The following is an 11,359-nucleotide window of genomic DNA, read 5'->3' on the forward strand; positions in this document are numbered from 1 at the left end:
AATAAGTGTACACACAGAGACTCTGTAATTGAACAACAACAATATTCTGTAAAGACCAGCGATATTATATCAGCACTTAAAGGAACAGTAATACGTTGCAAAGTTAATACAATGGTTTTGTCTTCAGAAACTTCAATAAATCAAACATAACAGAGTGTGTGATGTAAACTAACAGAACATATCAGATTACCGAATAACACTGATAAGAAAACCACGCATAAACCAAAAGTAATAGTACAGGAGCAAGTGTCCTCTAGGGCCGGGCCCTTAGCCTCCAAGGGTACACCACTTGGAGTTATTCCAGACTCAGAGATGAAATAGCAACCAAGTTTGTATTAATGCATAAGACAAAATTACAGTAGATCAGTTCTCAACGAGATTTGATGATCAAAGTTCCAATCTTAAGAGAAATTACATAAAACATAATAGACTCCCTGGGCTAACAGTGTTGCCCCTTTTTATAATGGTGAAGGCGGAGATGTCTAGGTGCAAAAATAGTTAAAGCAGCGATCCCTCAGGATCAAAGGATCCTGAGGGATTCGCCGAACCGTTAGTCCTCAGTTATCTCTTTTCTTTCTTGCACCAAGACGATATCTCCACTTCCTTTCCAAGGCTGATACGCTTTGATTTGATTTGCCTTGTTTATATACGGTTCCCCGTCAAAGGGATAGCAGTTAACCCAGCCTTGTCTTTTCCTTTGGAATGGCAGTCTTTTGTTTTTCCTTTTTCCTGCATAAGAAAATGACAATTGTCAGTGTTTTTTATCTGCATATTAATCTTACAGGTTTTATTACAATTCCTTATCATCTACCTAGTTCATGATGGAAAAGGTTTGCAAGTTTTAATGAAAAGATGCTAAGATAATCATCAAAAACATACCTTCTTTAGTACTCCACACACCCCCCTACTTACCCTTTTTCATGCCCTCATGAAAACATTATAGTTGACATGTAAGGCACTAAGAGAGTAGGCTGGAGATGGAATCTCATGTGGAGGTCTACAACCATGATGCATAACTAGGTGTTCAAAGAAATGGCCTGTTTGACCCTCAGGCATCTCATACAGGACTTGGTATCCAGGTGCAGGGTGCTAAATAATTGGACTCCGAAACCTATATCCTAACCAGGATGGCCCGCGCTCAAAATGAATTCGCCATAGAGGTGCAAGTGGTTGGCGCCTAACTTAAAATTTTCGTACTTAAATGGTTCCCTGAGTTGGATATTCGGATTAGAGATCTGATATCGAAATTTAGCCACATCAATGGCAAGGTATTTAATAGTGAAAAAGTATTCGATTCCCTGTCGATTGACTGCTGTATGAATGGGTCCTAATGCTTCAATTACACCTGGAGTCTTCATGAGGTTCCTACGTTCTCTCCACAACTGTACTGGATCCCTAGGCTCCGCTCTTACCCACAAGTCTAATCTGTTTTCTTGCCTTTGAAAAGAATTATAGGCTTTAAGCCATTTAATTTGATTAACCCCAAATGAAATAAATGCCTGTAATTGGATATCCCCAAAAAAAGGGCCGGGGTTCAGCTCCTGGTCTAATACAAGGTTATGCAAATAAAACTCACACAGTAATCTTTGAACTTTTACCCCGTAGTGCTTACAGCAGTTTATAAAATCATCGATGGTATTAATTTGTATAGGAGCACCTGCTTTAACAACCTTTATTTTCAATTGCAAATATCCTTCCATTAAAAACAAGGCATAATTCTTAGTAGGGGCTCTACATGCTAGGACGTCATTGTACAAAGAACATAAGGTATCCATCTGCTTGATAACTATATCTAACCTACGAGTTACCTTCACGACTTTTTCTTCTTCCCTTCGCCACCCTTCAAAGGCCTGGCTTTTGGATAGATTGACGTTCCTTAGCTGTTGCTGTAGCTCTTCATACCTTTCTCGAGGGACCGTTTGCTCTATGAGCTTTTCTACTGCTTGCTGAGCTTGCATCAAACCCTCTCGTAGGGTTACCATTCTCGGATCACTTTCCCATACAGTGGTGGAGACCGGGAGATTTACCTGAATTTTCCTATTGCGTTGTCTTGCGTTCATGGCCCGTATTTCTCCCGAGGGTTGTGCCTCCATTTGAATTTCTTTATCGCAAGTCAATATATCATCCGTTTGTATTTCAACATGGGTAACAATCAACTACTGTTCCTTTTGATTTTGAACAACAGACTGCTCCTCAACAACATTTGGAACAACAGCCTGCTTTTCGACAGGGTTTTGAACAACAGGATGGACTCTGGTCCTCTGATCCTTTGTCTTGAGGGGTTTTGCTGGAGTAGTTGCATGTTTCCCTCCCGAAGTCCTTTTTACCCTTTTCCTTGCTTTCAAAATCCTGATTTGCTGTCGAAGCTGAACTATTACATTCAATAGTCTTTGCTATTCTTTCCGTAATTTCTTAATTTCCTCAATTTCCTTAGAAGGAATAGAAGACTATTCACTACGGCCTAGACTATGATCTAGATCAATTCCATGATTTTCTCTTTAGGGTGCTTCTTTGTTGCTCTGCTCTGGTTGCTCCGGGACAAGAACCCTAGCTGGTTCTGTTATTTCTTGGGTGACTTCCTTTTCTGCCTCCCCTTCTTCCGGAATTTCTTCTAGTGTTGTCTGGCTAGGAACGGATTGTTCCTGTTCTGCATCACTTCTCTCTCCTGTCACATTTTCATCATGAACAGGCTGACTCTCCTCTTCTACCTCCTCGACATGTAATTCTTCAGGTGCATTTCTATCCTGGGCAGAGTGTTCTTTTGGTTCTTCTTCAGCATGGAGATTTGGTGGGCTGGAAGGTTGGCCATATTCGCCCATATTGGTCAAAATTTTGGCCAATTCATCTTCTCTCAATGGATTCTACAATGTGCTTCCTTCCTGCTGTTCCGTTTTCTCCTCCTGCTCAGGTTGCTCGGTTTCTTCCTCCATTTCTCCTTCCTCATTTTCCTGCATTTCTCCTTCCTCATTTTCCTGCATTTCTCCTTCTAATCATGGGGGTTGCTCATCCCCTGAATCGTTTATCTCTACAGGTTGGCTGGTATCTCCTTGGGAATTTTCCAGCCTCCCTTTTAGCCGTGCTAGTCGGACCGATTTCCTTCGTTTTTTTGGATGCTCAGGTGTACTGGTGGCATGTTTACGTTTTGGGGATGGTGTGGTCAATCCTCCATCTATCATGGAAATTAGCTCTTCCCAGCTGCTCTACTGCTGGGTAAGGCTATGGCTAACTATTAACTGTATCAACCCATGATGACTAACAACTGATTCTACATGCTGTGCCTTTTTCATGCTCCGTGCAACATCATGAAGTAATGAATTCAAAAATGCAGGTAAATTTACAGAGCATTTTTGCTTTAATACAGCTAAAAGTTTAAGGTGTCGTGGTCTTACCATGTCTTTTCTTCCTTCACAGGTGATGTAGCTTTGAATGGTCTTTTCCAATTCCGCCCATGGTTCTCCTAATGCTGCTGGAAGAACCCCCTTTCCTCTAATTGTCAGGCTCTGGCCTTCCTCCTGGAAGGTTTCTATGATCTTCTACAATCTCTCCTTCTTTAACGTCCATACAGGTCCAGTGGATGGTAGTCCCAAGACCCCTGCGATTATGTCATCCATGACTGCTATGTGTCTCCCACTCACTGTGGAGTGATTCTCTTGCAAGTTCTGCAAGAATTCAATTGCTACAATCTCGTTGGATTCCTGTAAGCGATTGAGATAAGTTAAACACCCTCCTCTTGTCAGGATTTCCCGTGCAGCATCAGAGACTGTTAACACCTGTGGTTCTCTCCGAATCAATCTTCCTCCCATGTTTATGGTTTCGCTGTAAAATCTCAGAATTTGACAATGGAACAACAACTATTAAAACACAGAGGCTGACAGACGTAGGACTCGTTCAAAATCTAAAGGGCTTTACTAATGCCGCAGAGCATACTATGGAAATGGCTTAGGAACAGCAAGCCATGCAAAAATAAAAAATAGTATACTGTTGAGCCGTGCTATTTCCAAGTACGAAATTTCTCGAATAGCGATCTGACACGTAATCCAGGGAATGATGAGGTTAACCTCCCCCCTCCCCGCAATGTGATAGGCAGTCCCAGTCGTCAAATAAAGGAGCGGCGTGCCATTCTGTTTTGAAGCAGAGTCATAAAGGAATAGCGTATGGCAATATGCCATGTTTACAAAAGTAGCAGATTACCGAAATCGAGGTGTAAGTCAGATCGCTTAATACGTAAGAGACTGTTGTGATATGATGCGAGGCTGGGAGGATAGGACATATGCCATGCATACAGAGTCTCATGCGGTCATTGTCAATTGGTCTATCATGATTGGTGATAATAGATTTACATGCGTTGTATGGTTTGGGAAATAATATACATTCTTCTTATGTGATTTATTATAAGGTATAAGAAACAGAAGGGTGCTGATAACTACCTATTGGTGTAAATAATGTGACTTCAATACCATTAACAGTGCTTTGCTACCAACAGGTGTCCATAACCTTGACAGAGTTGTTTATTTCACCCATGGAACCATGATCCTTTGTGTATGCTTAGGAAATGTTGTGCGACGTCAAAATGTAAGCCATTATGCTGTCTTGGTGACCAGTTAGCCATAATGCCATTCACGAGGGAGGAGCGAAAGGTGGGCAGGCCGGCTCGTGATGAGACCTCTTGTCCCAAGGGTTCTTTATTTGATATACCTTTTGGACCATATCCCTGGTGTGGTGGCCATAGTGAGAATGCCACTTCACTTTCTTCCTCATGATCCTGGTAGGCTGGCACTTGATGAGACCCCCTATCCTGCATTTGACAACTTATATAAACAAGTCATTAAGACATCATTGTTTGCTCTTTTTTTCCCCTTTTTCATAAAGTACTTTCCTATTTATACGCAAAGGGTGGTTCAACACTCCTTAAGAGTAGGAATGGTGGAAGAAGTCTTAACATCTCAATAGGAAGATATAAACCCTTTGATCTTATTCCTGAATAATAATCAAAAGAGGATTAAAAGGAACCAACATGATAAAGATAACCAATCAGAGCAAAGTTAGTGGAACAATGACAGCAAAAGATAATGGGTAAGAGTGTCCTTCCCTCTGTCTTCTTACCAATTCAGAGTAATTTCTTATAAAAACAACGATTTTATAATTCACCGATTTCAGTATGTTGTGATTTTGTATCCATTGCATAAGTGCATAGCTGTATTCCAAAAGACTTGAAAGAACAAGAATAGTAAGCATCCTTAATTTAGAATAGCAAGGGGAGCAAGCATAAGTAAAAGGAATACGAGGATGTTGCTGTTTCAAAAAGGAAGAGCAAAAGAATACAAGCGGCGTTCCTTTTGGAAAAAGGAAGAGTAGAAAGCACAAATGCCGTTCCTTTGGAAAAGGAACAGCAAAGAATCCAGAAACCCAAATGTCGTTCCTTTGGAAAAGGAACAGCAAAAATCGAAAATGTTGTTCCTTTGGAAAAGGAACAATAGAACACACAAATACCGTTCCTTTGAAAAGGAACAGAAAAAATCAAAAATGTTGTTCCTTTGGAAAAGGAACAGCAAAAATCGAAAATGTTGTTCCTTTGGAAAAGGAACAGCTGAACACACAAATGATGTTTCTTTGGAAAAGGAACAACAAAAACCGAAAATGTTGTTCCTTTGGAAAAGGAACAACAAAACACACAAATGTCGTTCCTTTGGAAAAGGAACATCAAAAATCGAAAATGCTATTCCTTTGGAAAAGGAACAGCAGAACACACAAATTTCGTTCCTTTGGAAAAGGAACAACAAAAATAAAAAATGTTGTTCCTTTGGAAAAGGAACAACAGAACACACAAATGTCATTCCTTTGGAAAAGGAACAACAAAAATCGAAAATGCTGTTCCTTTTCCAAAGGAACAGTAGAACACACAAATGTCGTTCCTTTGGAAAAGGAACAACAAAAATCGAAAGTGCTATTCCTTTGGAAAAGGAACAACAGAAAGCAAAAGTGTTGGTCCTTTGGAAAAGGAATAGCAGAAAGCACAAAGTAAAGAAAAAGAACAAACTTAAAGAAAAATGAACGACTGTCCAAAAGGTGCTGTTCCTTTGAAAAAAGAACAGCAAGACGGAAATGCTGTCCCTTTGAGAAAGGGAATCAGTAGAAAATAATAAAATTGCCACTGCTCGGAAAAGTAACAGCAAGGTGTTAATACATAAATAATTCAACAAAACAAATAAATTATGTACAAAGTGTAAAAAGAAATAAATGACTTAATGAATCACAGGTGAGGAAGACCTCTCTCCCTCCCCCACGATTTCCATATCAGAGTCTTGGCGTAGCTGCTGATAGAAGGACTCCCGAGTGAGTGGTTTGCGATAAAAACGAACTCGGTGGCCATTTGCCTTGAAGGAATATCCAGAACCGTCAATAGTGATTAGAGTAAGAGTACCATTGTCATGTACCTTCTAGATTTCGTATGGTCCCAACCAACGAGTCTGGAGTTTCCCGGGAAAGTCCTGAAACCTGGAATCGTACAAAAGCGCCCAGTCTCCTTCATGGAAGTCTTTATTTTTAATGAGAGCATCATGCCATTTAGCTCGCTGCTGTTGGATCAGTGCAGTGTTTTGGAGTGCAGAGAGCCTGATTTCATCGAGCTCATTGATCTGCTGTAATCGATTAATCTGTGCCTCAACTAGATCTAAGCCAACTTCCTGTGCTATTTGAAATGTTTGGATTTCGAATTCTATGGGAAAAATGGGTTGCTTTCCAAACACTAATTGATAAGGTGAGTAACCAATGGTACTTCTCCATGTTGTTCTGTAAGCCCACAGTGCTTCTAGTAGTTTGGCGGCCCAATCATGTCTATGTGACACAATGGTTTTTGTTAGGATTGCTTCTATTATTTTATTGCTGCTTTCTACCTAACCATTTGCCTGTGGGTGGTATGGAGTAGTGATTTTATGCTGGACATGATAGTTTTTTAGTGTTGCAACTATTTTGTTCCCAGCGAACTGTGGTCCACCGTCTGTAATTATATCTCTTGGAAGGCCATAACGCACAAATATATGGAACAAGAAATGTATGACAGAATCTTCTATAGCTCTCGGCAATGCCTTTGCTTTAACCCATTTGGTGACATATTCTGTTGCCACCAAAATATATGTTTTCTGGTTCAAGGGTGGGTTAATTGGTCCAAAGAAATCAAGGGCCCATCGTTCGAATTTTTCAATGACTAGCTGTGGGTTTAGGGGCATCTCATCGGACTGACCAGGGCGTCCTGCTCTCTGGCAACTGTCACAAGCTTGGACGAATTTCTTTGCATCTTTGAAAATTGTAGGCCAATAATACCCTGTTTGCAGCACCTTATGTCTAGTTCTGCGATCGGCGAAATGTCCGCCACATGGTCTGTCATGGCAGGCTTTTAAAATGTCAAAGATTTCATCCTCCCGAATGCATCTTCTGATATGCATATCTGCCCTTGTGTGGAATAGGTAGCCTCCAACCCAAGAGAATCGAGCACTCCGCTGAACAATCTGTTTCCACTCATTAGGGGTTAGATGTTTCGGTAGTTTACCTACTGCTAGGTAATTGGCAACATCATCATACCAGGGTGTTTTAACAGCAACAACAAACAGATGCTCATCTGGAAATTGATCTTCAAATGTTGCTGCATCAATTGGCTTTGGCATTCTTGAGAGAAAATCAGCTACAGGATTTTCTCTTCCAGGTCGATCCTTGATTGTAATATCAAATTCCTGCAATAAAATCAACCATCTAGTTATTCTGCCATTCGTGATCGACTTGTTTGCTAAATATTTTATGGCAGAATGATCTGCATACAAGATAACAGGATATCCAGTAATGTAATGTCTGAACTTATTGACAACATGTATTACAACTAGAAATTCTTTTTCAGTAACAGTGTAATTTAGTTTAGCAGGGGATAAATTTTTGCTAATATAATAAATTGCATATGGTTTTTTATCCTCTTCCTGCCCAAGGACTGCTCCAATGGCTGTATCTGAGGCATCTGATGATATCTGAAATGGAAAATCCCAATTTGGTCCTTGAAGGACTGGGGCTGTGGACACAAGCTTCTTCAGATCCTGAAAATCACGTTCACATTTTTCTGTCCAAAGAAAATCAACATTACCTGTTAGTGCATACAAAGGTGCAACAATATGCGAAAAATGTTCTATAAACCTCCTATAATAACCAGAAAATCCAAGAAAACTGCGTACCTCCGTTTGAGTGGTAGGAGTGGGAATAAGCAAAATTATTTGTATTTTGGCTGGGTCTACCTGAATGCCAGCTGCTGAAATATAGTGTCCTAGAATAGGTCCTTCAGTCATCATCATATAGCATTTTTCATGGCTTAAACAAAGCCTGGTAGCAATGGAGCGTTGTAGGACTTTTTCCAGTGTATCCAATGCTAGATCGAAATCATCTTCGTATGGTGTAAAGTCATCCATGTATACTTCAAGTCCTTCATTTATTAAGTCTGCAAAAGTGCTGAGAATAGCCCTTTGGAATGTGGCAGGAGCATTGCAAAAGCCAAAAGGTAGAACTCTGTAGGCAAATGTTCCCCAAGGACTAGTAAAAGTGGTTTTGTCTTGGTCTTCAGGGGCAATCTGAATCTGATTGTATCCACTGAAGCCATCTAGGAAAGAAAAGAATTTCTTTCCTGCCAAAGTGTCTAATACTTGATCAATGAATGGGAGAGGGAAGTGGTCTTTTTGTGTTGCTTTATTTAGTTCTCTGTAGTCCACAAAAATTCTCCATTTCCCATTCTTTTTTGGTACCACCACAAGCGGAGAGACCCATTTACTATTGGAGAGAGGATAGATGAAATTGAAATCTAAAAGTTTTTGAAGTTTAGCTTTTACCACATCTTTTAGATGAGGATTAAGTCTCCTTTGAGGATGGCCAACAGGTATCACATCTTTTTCTATATAAATGTGGTGTGTACATAATTTGGGGTCAATCCCTTTCATATCAAGGTAGTCCCATGCAAATGCTTCTTTATATTTCCTCAACAAATGGATGAGCTTCGTTTCTTGTTCGGAGGTAAGGTTGGCATTAATGTTTAAGGTTTTTCCGAGTTCGATTTCCACAATTTTACTATTTGCAATAGAGGTAATAGGTATTGTTTGATCATGCGTATCTTTAAGAGGATCTTATTCTAATTCGTTATCGAATGCTGCCTCTATCATGTGACATTGTGTGTGGGATCTGAGTTCAGTTTGACTAATAAAATTATTAATGGCATCATCTTTGTTTGGTCTTTGAAGTCAAGTGACTCTTGTATAGTTAATGGAGATCTAATGTTATCAGTATGGTATGATACATGGTGCTTATTAGTTTTGATTATTGTGACACTCGGCTGTGCTGGAGGATATAAAGCTAAGTTCTTGATACTTGCCCCTCTCGTTATGGTCATATTGCCTCGTTGGCAGCCAATATAGGTATCGACAGTTGCAAGCCAAGGTCTACCTAAAATCAATGGGTGTCCATCAAGTCGGCTTTTGGGATTTATTATCAGAAAATCGGTCGGATATTCCCAGGAGTCAACAGATACCATGACATCATGTAGTGTGCCCTCTGGCCTAACAACAAATCATTCAGCCAGTTCTAGTAAGGTAGAGGTGGGTTCTATAGATGTAATGCCTAGATTTTGGCAAGTAGTTGTTAAGATGTTGATTACAACTCCTAGATCAACTAAGGCATAGGGGAAGGTTTGACCGTAAATTTGTACGGTGACTGTTGGATTTCCTAGGTCTTTGTATTTAATGGGTGTTTCTTTTCCTGATAATAAGTTAGATAGAGTGCCAACTACTTGGACTCTTGGATTGTTTGCTAAATTCCTCCTTGGTTTCTTTACACACAATTCTTTGATAGTCTTTGCATATATCGAAATGTTTTGAATGGCTTGGAGGAATGGAATTTTTATGTACAAATTTTGTAATTATCCCAGAATGTCAAAATCAGGATATTGTGTATGTCGAGGTATGATTAATCATTCTGGGAATGGGGGAGAGGATGTGGTTGCTTGGTTATGAGTTTGTTGTTTGTTCACATCTTCTTCTTGTGACAGTTGTTGTCTGGGTAACTGATTTTCAACATGGGTTGTCTTATCTTCCACAGTTTCAATAATACGCCCAGATCTTAGCTGAAGATCATTACACTCCCTCAGATCGGCTCCTATTTCTGATGTTTCTACTATTTGGACAGATTGGACCATTCTTTTATTTGGATTAGGGTTGGGTTGGGCTGGGAGTTGCGGTCTCAGATTAGACTGGGGATTTTGTTGTAAGGCTGGCAGTGTAGGTTAAGGGAGCGGAATGGTTCCTACTGGCTGATGCATCGGTCTTTTCCAGTTTGTATGCCAGGCTGAACTTTGTGAAGTAGGGGGAGTCCATTGTGTTGGGTATGCGTTACTTTGCCAATATGGTGGGGCATAGGGAAAATTTGTCCAACTAGATTGGCTTGCCTGATTCGGCCACGGGGTTGATGAAGGAAACGACTGTGGTGACCAATTTGGAAATGGGGGTTGAGGTTGATTTTGCCACATATTATATTGTTGAGCATTATACTGTGGAGACTGAAAAGAAGAAGTTGGGTCCGAAAACATACCAGACTATCGCGGCTGCCACTGACGACATTGGTTGAGTAGATACACCGATTCTGGCTCTTATTCTGCTTCCTTATATACTACTTTTAATCCGGGAAGTGAGGGACAACTTTCCGTAAGGTGATCTTTTGTGCAAATGGCACATGTTTGGACTACATCTAGTGGACACTCCTTATGGCTATGTTTCTTCCTGCATCGGGAACAAAAGATTACCAAATGCTGTTTTGCCTCCATTTACTTTTGTTTGGCCTGCATAATATCAAGTTGTGTAGTTAGTGTCCCTAGTATATCAGTTTTAAAAATTTCCAATAAATTTCCAATTTCTGCACGCATTACTCCTTCTGTCGAAATTTTATTATCTCTTACAAACCGATCATGTTCTGCCGGTTTTAATCTTGTGCTGCCTCTCGAGCTCCTGATACATAAATCAATAATGTCAGCAAAATTTTCCTGATAAATATCTTCTTTTCCCATAATGTTTAATGTTTCAATCCATTTTTCCTTCATGCCCCTAATTAATGCTGTTTTCAACACATTATCAGGTAAAGGTAGTGATGCATAAGGATATCTTTGAAGATTATACTGAAAACGTTCCACATACTCCTCTAATGTTTCATTTGGTCTAACTACCATCTGGAATATTTCGTCCTTCAATTCTCTAGACCTGCAATAGTCCTGATATTTTTTTAGAAAAGATTCTTTCATTTGATCGCAGTTATTTATAACCCCGCCACCTAATCCCATAAACCATCTTAA

This window comes from Pinus tabuliformis, chromosome 6 (assembly GCF_031772625.1).
Source record: "Pinus tabuliformis cultivar Carrire ecotype Pingquan chromosome 6, CPIR1, whole genome shotgun sequence".
NCBI lineage: Eukaryota > Viridiplantae > Streptophyta > Pinopsida > Pinales > Pinaceae > Pinus > Pinus tabuliformis.